Genomic DNA, 17699 nt, shown 5'->3' with positions numbered 1-17699 from the left:
GTAGGAGGAAAATAAGCATTCACCGTTTTACGTTCAGATTTAATATGATTTATCAGTTTCACTTTCATTAATAAAAGTTTACGGAGCAAACCTTGTTCAGCAGAACCTTCATTTGTCATAGTAAGATCGAGCAATTTTAAAATTAGAAGCAAGGTAATTTAGGTGGCCTAGATTTAATGTCAGATGCCCACGAAGTATCCTTTATTTAAGGTAAACGATCGATTTATATACTTTTCTTTTCCCATTTCCGTTTTTCTAGGCATACCTTTCCTCAAAAGACCAAATAATACCGAGATATTTCATTCAGAAAGGAGAAAGTGTAGCGGTCTTAAGAGAAACTTCTAATGGTTGTTGATTATGGGCAATCATTTATTTGTAGCTATTCTTTACATTTAACTTCGCAAATAGGAAAAAGAGAAAGGACGAACAGTGTAGTAATGCGGTACTTGTAAACTTGGGTTTGTTTCTGTGTTTCCTGACATTCACCACACCAAACAGGCTAATAAACTATACATGCATCTTGAATATTTGAAAGTATGGTTTTTAGGTCAGTGAACAGCCAAATATAAGAATGACTAAGGTATACTCATATGGTATAAGAGTCCCTTTTGTTTTAACCTAGTAGTTAAATCTAAATCCTATACTCAAACCTACCATACAGCTCGGAAGAAGGCAGGTACTTTAGATACCGAAATTTTAACTAGCACGTGACAAGTCATTCGAAAAGTGCGATTCTTTAGTAACTTCAGTATTGTTCATCTCTCCCCAATCTTTGCGCGCTTTTTCATTGTTCTTTTTTTTTTTCGCACAAATAATTTTCTCTATGCTTCATACCCATGTTATATCACCATTTTTATCTATCATATTTTCCACATTTCTGTTCGTAGAAAATTCTTGTCAATTAAATTACATGAAACAAGCTATCTATTTTATATTTATATAATTGGTTCATCATTTTTTTTGTTTCTGAATAGTATGCTTGTTGTGCTTCTTAATAAAGATACTCATAATATTCAGTACAGCACAAAATAACGTCAACGATGATTTTTTTTTTCTTTTTGTACAAAACGCCTACGCTTTTTTTTTCCCTAACACCACTTCTGAAGATGCCAAATAATGTTGCGAAAGGTTAATGCTTTTGTGTTTTTAAATTTATTTTCGTGATACCTTGTTGTTCTTGATCACGACTGTAAATAATATAGCCTTTATATTACTTGAATGATTAATAAAGTTATAGTAATGTAGAAAAAAAAAAATATATGAACGATGTATTTGGTGCTTTAGCGTTAATGCTCAGAATCAGTGGAATAAAGAACCATTTATATTTATGTAAATTGTACAAATTTTTAATTCATTTATTAAAGCAACTACTTGTAGAGAGAGCACGTATTTTGTGAACTCTTAATATATTTATTGTTTATTTATATATATGTAAAGTAAATATGATCTTATTTGCTAAATACTGAAGATAGAAAAGCTCTGTGTCTATGTAAGTATTTTATTTCTTTTACTTTAAAGTTGCAGATTTATGTCAGTTATACTCTTAGTGATGACAACATGTTATGATTAATATACTTTGAGAAATACAGTTTGTAGTATATTAATATACAGTCCACCACAAAAGTTTATACACTCTTTGTCATCCTGTATTAGGATACTGGCATTGACAATTGTTCTGAAATTTAAGTATGTTGTAATATGGCTTTTCGCCCAACAGATGTCAACATTGTCAATTGTTTCCAGTTAAAATTATGTTATAGTACGGTTTTTTGCTCAACAGATGTCGCGACTGTCAGGCAGGACTTATTTCTCTAGGTGTTCTTCCCAATCTTCCTTTGTGAATGTCGTAAATCGTTCCATGGGCCTCAAACTTGTCAACAATGCGTTTGATTATTAGGCGGGTTGGTGGTTCAGTACCAAACTCCCCTCTCCATTGACACTACACTTCGATGGCATTCTCAAACCTGATAAAACACTTCAAAACGTACTTACGCTGCTCGGACGTCAAGCGTGCTCCTGTCATTTTCTTATCTCACTAACCGTGCTGACAGTACCGACATCTGTTGAGCGAAAAACCATACTACAACATAGTTAAATTTCAGAACAACATCCTAATAACAGGATGACAAAGAGTGTATACATTTTTCAGGCGGACTCTGTATAAACATATAATCATGTGAGTAATATTCAGACTGTGTGGGAAATTATTTCCCATTATCACATGTTATATCTCCTAAAATATTCTTGTCCAAATTATCTGTTAAAGCAAGTTGAAATAACCGTACAGGACAAATCAGTAAAATGAGAACTTCAGTATTCCTCGTCCATTTAAACCTGTACCAATCAGTGAATTAAGTTTTCAAAATGAAGTTTCCCGTTTACAGTTTCAATCATGACGAGATTAGTTTCCGGTTTCCCAAGAAAATCTGCAGGCAGGAATACAATCATCTAATCTGTAGGAATCTAATCATCATTATTATTATCACTGGTCCGTTACTTGCTGAAAATTTGGGAGGTTTTTCACGCATTACGAACTTCTGATTTCTTTGCTTTGCCTTAAGAAGAGGACTTTTATATATTGTCTGTCAATTGTATTTGTTTTATCCCTCTTTTATTTTCTACTGTATTACCATGAGCAAAATAAATGACGCGTCTCTTTATTTTGAAGTTTTTTGAAAATATCTCCGTTTTCTTTATATGTTCGAAATTTCGGAAGATTTCCCCAGCAGGACAGGTTAATAACAAACCCGTTTTTAATATTTGTGTTAGATATTAGCTTAAAATAAAGAAATTAGAAGCAAAAAACATTAAATCGACAGAAATCTCGAGAATTACCAACTCTGCTAAAGTGGGAAATTTTCAAGAACACGAGGGAATTCTGCATTTCAACACGAAGCAGCGACATCTATGTCATTGAGAGAAATGTGGATTAAATCTACAAACTAAACTTTTAACGAATATTCCTAGTATGTCTTATTATATGCATTTTCTGCAAACTCCAAATATATGAATCTATGCTAAGTATTAACATAAAGATAGAGCAAATAGTGAAAATTATCTATGGAAAAGGACGAATTGGTAGGACGATCGTAATGAAATATCGTCTTTACCGGAACAGGCTCAGTTCACGTAAAAAAAACAAATAGCTCAGTTAGTTAAAGCAACGAGTCTGTATGCTGAAGGTAGCGGGTTCGATCCCATGGAAGTGCCGTTGTCATTTTTTATCTCTACACTACGGTTATTTTATTTATTTTTTTATGTGGGAAAGAATTAAATTGTAACGTATGTGTAAAACTCATGACGATACCAAAAAAAGAAAAAATGCCGTTGTCGCACTTGCATTAGCGTCCCTAATTTTGTTTGCAAACAGTTTCGTAATTATTTCCCCTGTGCTCACTGCTCACCATATGCTCGCTGGCGCATAACGAATGTTTCCCAGTAAATGTTAATTCTAATTTGGAGAATTTTATAAAGTTTCACAATATTTCTCACTAGATAGTCTTCTATCTACGTGTTTGGATATTTTGATAACAGATGTCCCTATTAAATGTTTAATTTTCCCTAGATGTTTAATTACGGAAAAGTTTTACAATGTATTTGTATTGAATTGAAATTGTTTTGAATTTACTACATAAGGTAAGTAGACCGAAGGAGGAGAACTCAAGTAATTGATATTCTACGTAAAAGCAACCTATTGTAGAATGATGATGCTTCTTACCTTCAGCACATAATCTTTACGTTAGAGAGTCAGACAGAGAAAAAATCCTGGTTTTTCCTCCTCTATGACCACCCATCTTAAAGCTCTACCTATAATGATTCGTGTCACATAATTTCGGCTCTCCAAAGACATTCAAATAATAATAATAATAATAATAATAATAATAATAATAATAATAATAATAATAATAACAATAATAATAATAATAATAATAATAATAATAATAATAATAATCTTGAATATGCCATCCTTACATAATGTAAGGATATCTTAGTTTCCTAGTTTAAATCTTAAATATCTTAGTTTAAAATGCTTTAGTACTTATTTGAGCAACCATGTAGGAGAGGGTACGACTTTTTATTTTCCTTCTCTCATTTCAGTACCCTTCCAACAGAAAGTAATTTTTGATAAGCAGGACAGACAAAATGAATAAGAAATATATTTACAGCATCCTCTCCCCTTTCATGATTGGAATATCACGTAATATTTTTTATTCTACGAAAGATGGCCCTGTGCGGTTTGGGGTATGTAACTAAAAAAATACCTAATATATAGCGCTCCTTGATTGTAATATTACCGCTTCTTTATTTGTACGAGGGAGCCCCTACACAATCAAGGGTGACAAAAAGAATAGGAAGAGTGTCTATTGATTCCAGTGGTGGATCCAGCACGAACTCCTGGGGGAGAGGAGTTGAAGTGAAACATTCTTTTGATGATGTGAAGCTGTCACAAATTACCACTTAACTAAACTAAACAATAGTGGGGGGAACCGAAACCCAGTCAGTTTAAATTGATGTAAAAGTTTAATTTTTGGCTTCATATTAAAGTTTTGGTTTCAAATGAGAATTTCAGTCCAAGTGGTCAATGATCAAATCTCGTAGGGCTCTTCAGTGTAGGCTAATACGGCCCCCTTATGAGAAAAGGCAAAATTATTAACATGTTTATAGCTTTCGAAATTTTCGTCTAATTTAAAGAAATATTTTGCTTCGTATTAAAGTGTTGGTTCCAAATGACAAATTCAGTCCGAGATCTCCGGGGGGGATCTTCAGTATAGGGGGCTACGGCTCCCTTATGGGAAAAGGCAAAAATATGAAAATGCTTATAACTTCCGAATTTTCCGTCTATTTTAAAGAAATTATTGGCTTCATATTAAAGTCTTGGCTTCAAATGACAATTTCAGTCCGTGTGGACAATGATCAAATCTCGGAGGGCTCTTCGGTGTAGGGGTTTCGGCTTCTTTATGGGACAAGATTCACGTAGTTGATATTGCAAAATTGTTTTGTATATATAAGTGGAAACTTGCACCATTTGGTTAATTTTACCTCTTATGTTTTGCAGATTCATATTCCAAGCAATAGTTACTTCGCAGAGCTAAAAGAAGGCACTTACTAGTTTCATTAAAATGAAATGTCTTTTATGAGAAGTTCTCATGGAACCGACGAACGAATAGGCACCCAAACGTTGGTTGAGTCGTACAGTTGAAACTCGTTAAGCTCGCTTCAATTATTATTATTATTATTATTATTATTATTATTATTATTATTATTATTATTATTACTATTAATAATAATAATAATAATAATAATAATAAAGCATTGCAGGGACCTTTGGTGCAGGGGGTCCGTGGCTCGATTCCACTTCGTGCCAAGTGAAATTTGAGGTGGACAAATACCGTGTGCATGGGTATGTGTTTTCTTGAGATTTTCCATTTTCCTCCCACTTTCTTCATTTCACCATTTCATTCATCATCATTCTCCCTTAGCGTAGGTGCATAATCGTCCAACGTTAAACTAGATATTGCAATTTCAATAATAATAATAATAATAATTAATTCAACTGAAAGGACTGTAATTTATGTGGACAGCAATTATCATAAATATGCAACCATTATAAAAACGATGCTTTGAGTAGAAAGATAATCCTTTCCAAGTGTTAACGAATGCGCACGAGATAAGACATGTCTCGAGAAAGAGACAAGACGCGCTTTGTGACATCCAAGATAATACGAGGCAAATGTTTTGGACACGAGATAGCTTGTAAAATGTCTCGTCTTGTCTGGAATGTCTCGAAAACAAAAGTCTAAGTTTTAGAATTATTTTTCAAGATCTATTCTCTCAGAAGTAGTTCTCTGCCTTAAAATTAATAACGACATTTGTGATTTTAAAAAAGATAAACAATGCCTAAAGTTAATAGTTAACTTTTCGAAAAGAAGCTTCATTAAGGATGAACCTGAAAGATGTCCACAAACTTCGGGAGGTGATTCGTGACATCAAAAGGAGACAAATGGTCCTCTTGCAGTTTTCAAATTCAGCTTCGTTGTCGAGATACAGGGTTGCCAACTGGTCGTGTTTGAGAAACTCACTGAGAATAAATTCAAGTCCAAGAATAAACTACTACTCATATATTTTTCAGGTCAATTGACTTATACCATGTTGTAAGGTCAAATATTTATTTATGAAGTGTGTACAAAATTCGCCAGGGTCTTTTCTGAGAAAATCGTCGAGAAAAAGTCACCTCCAAGAATAAACTACCCCTTGTAAATTTTTCTAAGATAAATATCTGATACTGCAATATAGGGTTGTTAATTAAATATTGATTAATGAAAAATAAACAAAATTGTGAGAAAATAGCGTTTTTCGATTTTCGGCTGTTTGTAAACCACACTTATTTTAGGTGGTAGGGAAAAATGGAAAAGCTCCTGTAAGAATACTAAGTAAACCCTAAGTTTAAAATTTGGTGTAGATAAGTTGAACGGTATGGCCTCTAGGCGAGTGCATATAAAAGTGTGCCGAACGGACGGACCGGAAGGACGGGTGTCGAAAAGTCACATTTTCGGTATGTAGACGCCATGAAACATGTAAATCCGTTGAAATCTGAATTTGATATTATTATTTAACGAATATATTGAAAATTGTCAGAGACACGTATGCAGTAATTTATTTCGGGAGGGGTCCGACTTCAATATTAGGATAAATTATAATAAAATTTTAAAAGATAATCCCCAAAATTAGGCTAAATTTACAGAAAAGTTGGGGTTTCAGAGGGGGTCCGGACCCCCTGGACCCACCCCTAAATGCGTTCTTGTTTGTCTGTAACATTTCCTCATTTTGAAACCCTCAAAAACTTCGGATAGACTATATAAAGGAAAACGGGTTATTTTCGATGAAATATCACTTCAAGGAGACGCGTCAGTTTTATTGCACAGTGTGGTATCCCACGTTCACAATGGCAAGAATTTCTTTCCTCTGATTCTCTGTCATTGTGCTCTATCGAAAGGTTAGGTTTGTAACATATTACTCCTACGAACAAGTATGACTGGCAGATAGGAATACTGAACACAACTCCAGAGAAATGCATGCTGGAACTTACGTTTATAGCTACGCTTTGGTGATTTGCCCTCAAGGTCAATCGAGTGGTAATTCAGTTCCGTCTCTGTTCTTAAGCCATGTTCGTATTACTTCGAACAGTTTTGATAATGAAAAGCATGCCTTTTAATATAACAGACTTCTTTCGCGTAAGAAATCGAAACTCAGTTGGTCAGAGCAACTAGTCTGTAAGAATTAGGTTGTTAGTTAGTTAGGAGCCCAGTACGAGTAAGGGTTTTTATTACTATTGTTTTTATCTTTTTTATGTGAGGAAAAATCAAATTGTGACATCGCGATATCAAATGTATTTGATTAGGTAGCTTTGTCTTAGCTAAACTTTAAACACCAGTAACCGTCGAAATTATTTCACTAACCGATCACTTACTGAACATTTCAAACACGTCAAACCAGTGGCATAACATGAAGGTTAACCTCTCCTCCGCAATCCTTAGTTATGCGTCCGTACTTTCAAGGGCGGACTAAGGGCCGGGCGACTGCCCGGGGCGCCAGAGAAAGAGGGGCACCAAAACGAGCCTCAAAAAGTAAATTTTATAATGTGCTTTCTACTGACGTTTTTGGTTTATATTCTTGTAAAGTAGTGGCAATTATATGATCTTTTTCTATTTCACTATGGAAGAAGAGAGTTTCATAGTACTAAGGGGGCTGTATCGAAAAATTGAGAGATGACATGTAGAATAAAGAGTGCCGGGAATTAAGTATTGTTTGTTTGTTTGCTTGAGTTTAGCGTTCCACGGTTATGCCTTAATGGGCAAGGGAGATGTGGATACTAATTATAGTGGAATCCGAACCACTTTTATCGTTCAACAGTAATCCACCGGGAGTTGGACCCGGTACCACAGAAGGCTGGCGTGCTAGCCACTAGACCAGGGGAGGTGGAGTTGGTATTGTTTATAGCGGGCCATATTCTTTGTGAAGTTTTCCTAGGTAATGGATTTCTTTTTGAAAATGGGTTTAAAACAGGGGCGTCATTTAGGGAGGGCAGGGAGGGGCATTTGACCCCCTGAGTTTGAGATGTATATAGATTTTATCATTAGAATAGTAGTAAATCAGTGAAAAACGCGAAATTTTACTTATATCAAGAGGTCTTGCCCCCCCCCCCCAAAGCAAAATCTGAAATGACGCTCCTGGTTTAAACTATTAAAAACACTATGATAAAATGTAAAATATAGGGGAAGGGCGCCGAAAAGTCACTTTGCCCGTGTGAAAATTTGGCCTGCTCCGCCCCTGCGTACTTTCTGTATATTTTTTGGCCTTGCAGCTTGTGCGGTCCCCACGCCACATTGTTGCGGAGGCGCTATTTACGCCTACCCTTCGAACGTAATTCAATAACTGTTTAAGAAATTCTACCATCAGCGTGGAAACGGGAATATATTTTTCTAATAGTCCCATAGAACTTTCACTCAGAACGCCAGATGCAATTTTTCAGAGTGGGCTCTGGCTAAGTAGAAGGAAGATCTGTTTCCTAAGTAAGTTCCTTTCAGAAAGTTTGCTATTTCTTTAACAGTGATGTAAATAAACATATTCATCGTTATTAGCTCGACACCAAACCATCCTGGACAAATCCCTCTAGAACACTTTATTCTGCCTAATTTTATAAGCGACTCAACGGTGAAACACTTGTTAACGAAAACAATGCTGTGTATACACTGCCTTGTTTCTGACAAAATATAAAGTGTTTTGTAATCTTTAGACACTTTTCCTATTCTTTTTGTCACCCTTGGTTATGTAGGGTGGCCTCGAACAAATAAAGAAGAGGTAATATTACAGTCAAGGGGCGCAATAAATATATTAGATATTTCTTTTGTTACCTAACCATAACGGCCTAGGGTCGTCTTCAGTAGAATAAAAAATGTTACGTGATATTCCATTCACGAAGGAGGAAAGGTTACTTTAAATATATTTCTTATTCATTTTGTCTACTCTGCTTGTCAGAAATTATATACTTTCTGTTGGGACGGTGCTGAAAAGAGAGGGGGGGGGGAAATAAAACTTCGTGCCCCCTCATACATTTTAAATTTTGTTACATGGCTGCTCAAATTATTAAAGAAAGCACTTTAAACCAAGATATCTAACGTTACATTATGTAAGGGTGGCATATTCAGGAATAATAATAATAATAATAATAATAATAATAATAATAATAATAATAATAAATGTCTTTGGAGAGCCGAAATTATGTGACACGAATCATTACATGTAGAGCTTTAAGATGAGTGGTCATAGGAGAGGAAAAAACAGGATTTTTCTCTCTCTGACTCTCTAACGTTAAGATTATGTGATGAAGGTAAGAAGCATCATCATTCTACAATAGGTTGCTTTTACGTAGAATATCTATTACTTGAGCTCTCCTCCTTCGGGCAACTTTGCTTATGTAGTAAATTCAAAACAATTTCAATTTAAGACAAATATTTATAGAGAAAATTAAACATTTAATAGGGAGATCTGTTATCAAAATATCCAAACACGTAGATAGAAGACTATGTAGTGAGAAACATTGTGAAACTATAAAATTCTCCAAATTAGAATTAACATTTACTGGAAAACATTCGTTATGCATCAGTGAGCACAGGGGAAATAATTATGAATCTGTTTGCAAACAAAAATTAGACACACTAATGCAAATGCGACGATATTTTCTCTCTCTCTCCTTTTTTTTTTTTTTTTTTTTTTTTGTATCGTCATGAGTTTTACACATATGTTACAATTTGATTCTTTCCCAAATAAAAAATAAATAAAATAACCTTAGTGATGAAAATGACAACAGCACTTCCACGGGATTCGAACCGTCTACCTTCGGTATACAAACTCGTTGCTTTATCTAACTGAGCTATTTGCTTTCTTACGTAAGCTGAACCTGTTCTACAGTAAAGACGATTTTTCATTACGATTGGGCTAACAATTCGTCTTTTTCCATAGATAATTTCCACTATTTGCACTATCTATACGTTAATACTTAGCATAGATTCATATATTTGGAGTTCGCTGATAATGCATATAATAAGACATACTAGAAATATTTCGTTAAAATTTTCGTTTGTAGATCTAATCCACGCTTCTCTCAATGACATAGATGTCGCTGCTTCGTGTTGAACTGCAGAATTCCCTCGCGTTCTTGAAAATTTCCCACTTTAGCAGAGTTGGTAATTCTCGAGATTTCTGTCGATTTAATGTTTTTTGCTTCTAATTTCTTTATTTTAAGCTAATATCTAACACAAATATTAAAAACGGGTTTGTTATTAACCTGTCCTGCTGGGGAAACCTTCCGAAATTTCGAACATATAAAGAAAACGGAGATATTTTCAAAAAACTTCAAAATAAAGAGACGCGTCATTTATTTTGCTCATAGTAGTACCTTTCATGTCATCATAAGATTACCTCTGAAATATTGTTTCTAACTATTATCTTCTTTTAACCTTTGAACATACGATTATATTATGAAGCTTCATTTTGTGTTTGAAATCAATATTCTAGGTTTTTACCTAAGTAGTTAGAGCTTTAAAGGAACAATTTTGAAAAATGAAATGTAGTATTTCTGTCAGAATAACGATAATGATGATAATAACTGTCGAAACTTTTAGAAAAACTTACCTCTAAATGTGTGCTACTTTTGAAATCTCCATACGTTTCAACAAATCCTCGTGTCTTTCACGGCAACTTTGAAACTCCTAATGTAAACTTGCATCACATTCTGTGATAAAGCATCATTTTCATGTACTATTTAGCGGTACTGTACCATCCGCCTTCTGAATTATCGGCAAATGTACAAGGCGGTATTGTTGTATTTCAGGATGTGATGTAAGTTTACATTAAGAGTTTCAAAGCCGCCTAGGAAGAAAAGAGGACTTGTTGAATTGTACGTAATTTCAAAAGTATATGCATTCATTTTCTAAAGCTTAAATATGCGTCAGTTTCGTTCTTTGAGTGATTAATTATGAAGAAGTTTATTTGGAAAATTCTAGTTGTGTAATAAATGCATGGTATATTTTAAAGGCGAAAAAATTATGCATTTCGTATGTATTCTTGTTTGGACGTGCCAACCAAATTTTCGCTAGCTAGGACTTCTGTCGTCTTTCGGGCTATAACGTAGAAACGGGTGCTGAACTTACGTAATTATTCGATTAAAACAAAATGAGCCATGGTTTTCACTTGAATATGAAAGTTGATTGATTGATGTGCATTATTTACGCCCTTCGGCGAGGCTATGTAAATCAACAGTTCAAAGTAGTTTATGAACTATTATTGTGTGTTCGATACTCTCTCACCGGGAACGAATTCGCAATCTTATATCAAAAGCATACGAGCTAGCGGCCGAATACTATAAAGGCTGTATACTCATGTGGTATTCAGTATAATGGTGATAAGTTTTCTTTCTGTTTTAACCTAGTAAAGTAAATGTAAGTATGATAGCGTACAGCTCGAAAGAAGGTACCAACTCTAGCTACCAAAAAGTCAACTAGCATGTTGACACAAGCGACATTTGAAAGATGTGATTCATGTCTCTCCAACTTACGCTCATTTCCTCTTATTTATTTATTTTTTATCCATTCTTTATACGTAGGGATACGGTGGCTCAGTGGTAGAGCGCTCACCTTTGATGTGGGGGTCCCTAGTTCGATCCTCGCCAAATAAGTTTGTGGTAGACAACATAGTGTATGTGGGTATTCTCCTTGGGGTATTCTCCTTTCCTCCCACATTATCATTCTACTGTTTCGTCCATCATCATTTACTTGCCTTAATCATCCGTCTCCCTTAGCCTAAAGAGCATAATTGTGGGACATCAAACAGAAAGTTTTCATCTTATTTCATTCTTTGTACCCATATTTCATCATACTTTCCTAATATTGTTAGGTTTCTGCTTGTAGAATAAAGAGGAAGGTTACTGTAGACATACCTTAAGTAACCAATAGATGTTGTCATGTCTTGAAAAATTTTCGTTTGTGCAAATAATTGAAAGTTTAATCTGGTCTTCTGGTTATTATATTCGAATGTTTAGCCAATACTACACATCGGTTTATTTTATGATCGGTATTTATTGTAATTGATTGAATGAAAACCCGTGGACCCAAAGTTTAAGGTAAAATCCTAACCACCGTAATGCATTCAAATATTGAATGCCTCTCTTACCGGGAATCGAACTCGAATCATGTGCATCAGCAAAGGCGCACGCGCTAGTCACTACATGATCGATATTTAAATGTGCTAGATAGTGTATTATATTTGGTATAGATAAATACCTGATAATAAATGTATGACAGATTTCATGTACGGAGATTAAGTGTGTTCATGGATAATGTAAATATATATTTTAAAGAGAATGCGCTCACAAGCATGTTACTGCTATACACAGTATACAATGCTTCACACGAGATGGGTATTTTTCTTACCTCTTTGTTGAACGACCCACAAAAGATCTTTTCTTTTCCATGAAGACTTCTTCCGTCATTCTTATTCTTAGACTATTTTTCTGCAACAATAACTACTTCACTTTTAGGAAAATGAAGATAAAACTTAGCATTACGATGATAATAATGATTGAGAACTTGATTCTATAAAGGGAGCACATACATAATCTTATTGTATGAGGATTGAGAAGCAATACATGGTCATGGGTAAGAAACGCAAAGAAAAGATAATCTAATTTTTGCCTTCCGGGACAGAAGTTACTTTTAATTACAATGTAGATACCTTTTATTTATCATTGTCTTATATATCCGTCGTATAATACTGTACTATTCGGAAATTTTGGACCGTTATAAATCACTGTCCCACCAGAATATAACAACAATACACACTCAAGAGTTCAAGGGATGTATCAAAATGATGTAAGGTACACTCAAACTTTTTATTTTCTCTGGATATTTTACAAGTATCTTAATTTTCCATTACCTTCTGAAACTTGGTCACAGTTAATACATAGAGATCAAGAAAATGAAATGAAACAAAACAAACCCAGAAGTATCACTGCTATGGTGACATCAAACCTGATGAGCGTACTTTCTGACAGAGTATCATCCTAGTACTCGTCTGGTGTATTTGTTCCTTTTAATTATTTATTAATTTTACCCCGAACTCCTTAATATTCACTTGTCACCAAAATGCAGTATGGATGATAATTTAATCAACATGTTGTAGAATGGTTGGACTACGTTACTAGAATGCCAAATAATATCAGGTGGAAAATCGGAGAAAATAATTTTAAGCCAAAAAGAGGAGAATGAACAACGTGAATATTAGTGAAGTAGGTAACAACACTCTTCATTTGAATAGTCTGACACAGGATTAAGTTCACTACGGCGATTCTCTTTGTGACCACAACTGCACAGGAAAGCCGAAAGCAAGCATTTATAACTCTCAACAATTAATTAGACAAAGTGTAATTCTAACATTTCTGAGCGTGCCATGGAGCTCATTAAAATGAAATTTTTAGTAGTTAAACGTCTCACGCTTGTGCTCTTTAGGCTAAAGTAGACTCAGGCATGTGGCCAAGGGAAAAGGTCCAGATCCCCCCCCCCCTTCGAGTCCAGAAATGAAAAAAAATTAAAGATGGATGAGACAAAATGAAATGAGAAAAAGAAGGATCAGTGTTAAAAATAAATAGCTACAGCAAGCTTTTGGTTACTCTTTCTTATGAGGAGATTTGTATTATTTACAATACATAGTGGCGAGGTGAGCGAGATATCCTGGAAGAGTCAGGGAATTTGAAATTTCTAGAAAAGTTACGGAATTCTCAGAATTTCTGATACTAGTCGTGGAGATTTCGAAAGCATAGTGCCGTTGTGTAACAGCGTGAACATTTTTTATCATAATTTTTCGTCATCGCATCCTTGCAGTATCAAACATGTTATTTGAAAAACAATTTTCTACTGCTCCTTTAACCTGTCATTTGGAACAGACAATAGTTGACAGAATAATAAAAACAAAATTTATGTAGAAAGAAAGTGCTGTTAACATTTGATTCAGCATAGAAAGGAAGACATATTTTAAAATATTTTACAAGACATTATTGAATATGTACTTTTTATAATAGTTGAGGTCATAATGAAAGGAAAATTGTTATATTTGAATGAACAGAGAAACTGAGGAAGGACGCAAATATTGTAAAATCTTTTTCAATACTTTTTTTTATTTATTATTTTACTCGATTTTTCTTCATAGTTCGTTATTAAAATACTTACCAACATATCCTCATTTTATTGTCCTAACAAATCAATATGTGTTGCCAGTAAAATAGTTTAGATTGATCGAGCTCCTGGTGTGATAACCACAGTATTTCATGTCACGCCCCCTCCCCCATTACGAAATCCTGGCTAAACGAACCAATATATGTTCCAGTAAAGTAGTTTAGAATGATCGAGCCCCTGGTGTGATGACCATAGTATTTCATGTCACAGACTGCTCCCCCTTCCTCTCACGAAATCCTGGCTACATGCCTAAGTAGACTGATGATTAATGAAAGTGAATGTGAAAGAATTTGTGGAATAAGAAAGTGGGAAGAAACGGGAGAACCCGTGGGTACGATGTTTACATCACAAACTCACTCACATGGGGAAAGCAGACTTCGGGGCCATCTTTCGCGAGGTAGTAGTGCACATTTAAAGTGTTAACATCACAAACTGGGAGAGCGCAATAACCAGAAATAGCCTGGAAAAACCGTCTTAAAATGTCCTACTCGCTGCATATATGATACGACGCGTAAAGTTATCAAGTGACGGTGTGGCAGTGTGAGGTGCATGCACGATTCATGTGCAAAGGGTCCAAAGTTATCAAGTGACGGTGTGGCAGTGTGAGGTGCATGCACGATTCATGTGCAAAGGGTCCCGGGTTCGATTCCCTCTTTTTGTTTTTGTATTTTACGTACTAATATAGTACAAAACGTGAAAGACAGGTAATGCTCTTGGCCCCTCTCAAGCGAAGTCTGAAATTACGCCCCTGGTTATAGCAATACATCCAGTATTACCAAAGATTTCCCCCTCGTCCTCTTTGTAAATCGCACAGTGTTCACAGATATAGACACGAAGCATCAAGAACATTTTTTACACAACGACTGTGTAACCATAATATAACTCGTGCTATCAGTATATTTACGGAATAATTATATTTTGTTGCTAGTTAACATGGAACATTGAAAGAAAGGTTTTACAACTGATTTGAACATTTCTATTGTTTTATGCATTATAAGCATATGGTTAATTAATATTTTACTTGTAGCTACAAATAGATGCTTTTTGGTTAAAACAAAAATAAAAAAAAATCTCGAGCGGGAATCGAACCCGGGACCCTTTGCATGTGAGTCGTAGACGCTCTTCGATGTGCCACACCGTCACTTGATACCTTTATGCGTCGTATCGTATATGCGGCGAGCCGGAAACTTTACGACACACTTTCTTCGCTATTTCTGGCTATTGCGCCCTCCCAGTTTGTAATATTAACACTTTAAATGTGTACTACTACCTCGCGAAAGATGGCCCCGAAGTTCATTTACCAAAGTCTGCTTTCTCCTTGTTAGTCTGCGATTGAACCAGGAACCCGTAGCACCAGAGGTGAGCACTCTACCACTGAGCCACCGTGCCCCCATGAAGTAAATGGAATATATGCACTCAAAAGTCACCAACGAACAATAAAATATAGTTGGTTTCATTAAAACCAGTGGGCGGCTGTTGAAGAAAATTACATCGGTAAAAAATTAAATTTTATTGCTACAAGCTACGGGAATAGAGCTCAAGATGCAAGAAGTAGTACATTAAGTAAGCTTTCTTCCCTTAACCCATAGCAACAAATTTTACATTTTTAGTGATGTGATTTCCCTAAGAGCCGCCACTGATTAAAACCAATTATATTTGTACTTTATACTACAAACGAAAAGGTTGGCTTTGCGTTTATTTATTTATGTTCATCTTACTCATTTAAGAAATTACCTTTTTACACAAAGCTTTAAGGAAATCAAACGGATATTTTATTATTACTAATATTGCAAAAGCTATTGCGATGCAGTAAGAATATCTTACGAGAGTACAATACGTAACGGCTTTAATTGATTGATAAGAAGTACTGCACAATAACCTCATATTTAATGTACAATTGTTATAATGTGTTTATGTGTTAATGTTAATGTGTTTATACGACCAACACATGTGAAACTTACTGAAAAGGGTTTGCCTCAATATCTCTATAAACCATACACTTTTTCCTTACACACCATCTGTTATTTGAGTAAGAATGACTCTCCATTATTCGAAAGAAAGATGAAATTGTACATAGTTATACATAGAAAGTAGCGAAATCGTAATTTTTGATTTACATATTTTTCCAAGCTTCACCTGTTAGTCGTATAGTATACACATATAATTGAATTTTATCACACTGTGCATGTAACATGGAATAATCAATGAAAAGTTTAGATCAAATATATGTCAAAGAAACAAAAAGGACATCACTGAATTAGATGCGGGTAACAATGTCGAAAATATAATTGGTAGCATCTGCTCAATGGAATTATATGTTTTGTTTGTATTAAGTATTTACGATTATTTTATTTCAGTTGGCTCAAATATGTGGATAAGTTATTCTGTATAAAGAAAAAAAATATTTTGTGGTGTTGAGATTTTGTCTGAAAATATATTCACCTGTGAAATATTGTTGTAAAGTTCAATATATTGTTGAAGTAGTAGAAGATTTATATGACCTATTTTGCTCTTTTGTGCATGTCATTCTGTCGAATCTAGCTAGACGATATAGCTTGATTGAAGATGGTGATAAAACAAATATATTAAATAATAAAAAGAAATATGAAGTAAAACTAGTTTCATTTTCATTTCGAATTTTTGTTCCTGTGTTCCTTATTGAATTTTTTTTTTCCACTTTTACTTTCATATTATTCATTCCGGTAGATCAGTAGCAAGGATATGTAAATGATATTGCAAGATTATAGAATATATTTTGTTAGTCGCTTTTTAAGTGTATGTAGCATCAATGTGACAGCGAAATTCTCTGAATTTGATGTTGCAGACACAATTAGAGCTGTGCGAAATGTATACAGCTTCTTACATACGTTTCAAATAAATATGTTATCGCAACTAATATTTGGGTTGCGTTGACGAAAACGTAAATATAAACTCCAAAAATAACTTTTACGGGTAGACATAGAATCTACGATTTATATTATTTGTCTATGTGAACTATTACCAAATTGGAATATTATGGTGATCAAAAAAATCACAAACTTTCAAATATAAATTATCTTTATATTCCTCTGATAATCGCAACTTTTTTCGTATTTGCAACTCTTATTATTTTATACGTATTATATCTCCTCCAATTCCCATGGACACATTTAATACCATTCATATGACTAAAAAACAACCGATTTTACAGACTCCAACACCCCTCACCATAAGTGAACTACTATATGTATATTAACGCCAAAGCTAAAAACAGCCCTACCTCGAGGGAAATGAAGTGACATATAAAATGCACCGATCCTGCCTGTGATTAGGGAATAACTGTTAGTGCTTTCTTCCACTACCTTAATAGTGCTCCGAAAAGTGAAATTTTTCAGTATTGCCAGTCTTATTAGTGTTTTTAGTGATTTTTTTTTG

At 34.5% G+C, this 17699-nt stretch overlaps 1 long non-coding RNA gene across 1 annotated transcript; it reads left to right on the top strand.

Moving 5' to 3' along the window:
• Positions 1-10458: 10458 nt before the first annotated feature.
• Positions 10459-16915, top strand: LOC145680303 (uncharacterized). The gene is made up of 2 exons (XR_014130639.1): positions 10459-14830; positions 14893-16915. It is a non-coding gene; the product is annotated as an uncharacterized LOC145680303 (long non-coding RNA).
• Positions 16916-17699: the final 784 nt, after the last annotated feature.

Source organism: Thermobia domestica, chromosome 3, assembly GCF_964235325.1.
Source record: "Thermobia domestica chromosome 3, izTheDome1.hap1.1, whole genome shotgun sequence".
NCBI lineage: Eukaryota > Metazoa > Arthropoda > Insecta > Zygentoma > Lepismatidae > Thermobia > Thermobia domestica.
Note: the sequence above shows the minus strand (reverse complement) of the source record. Positions and strands in the feature narration are given on the sequence as shown.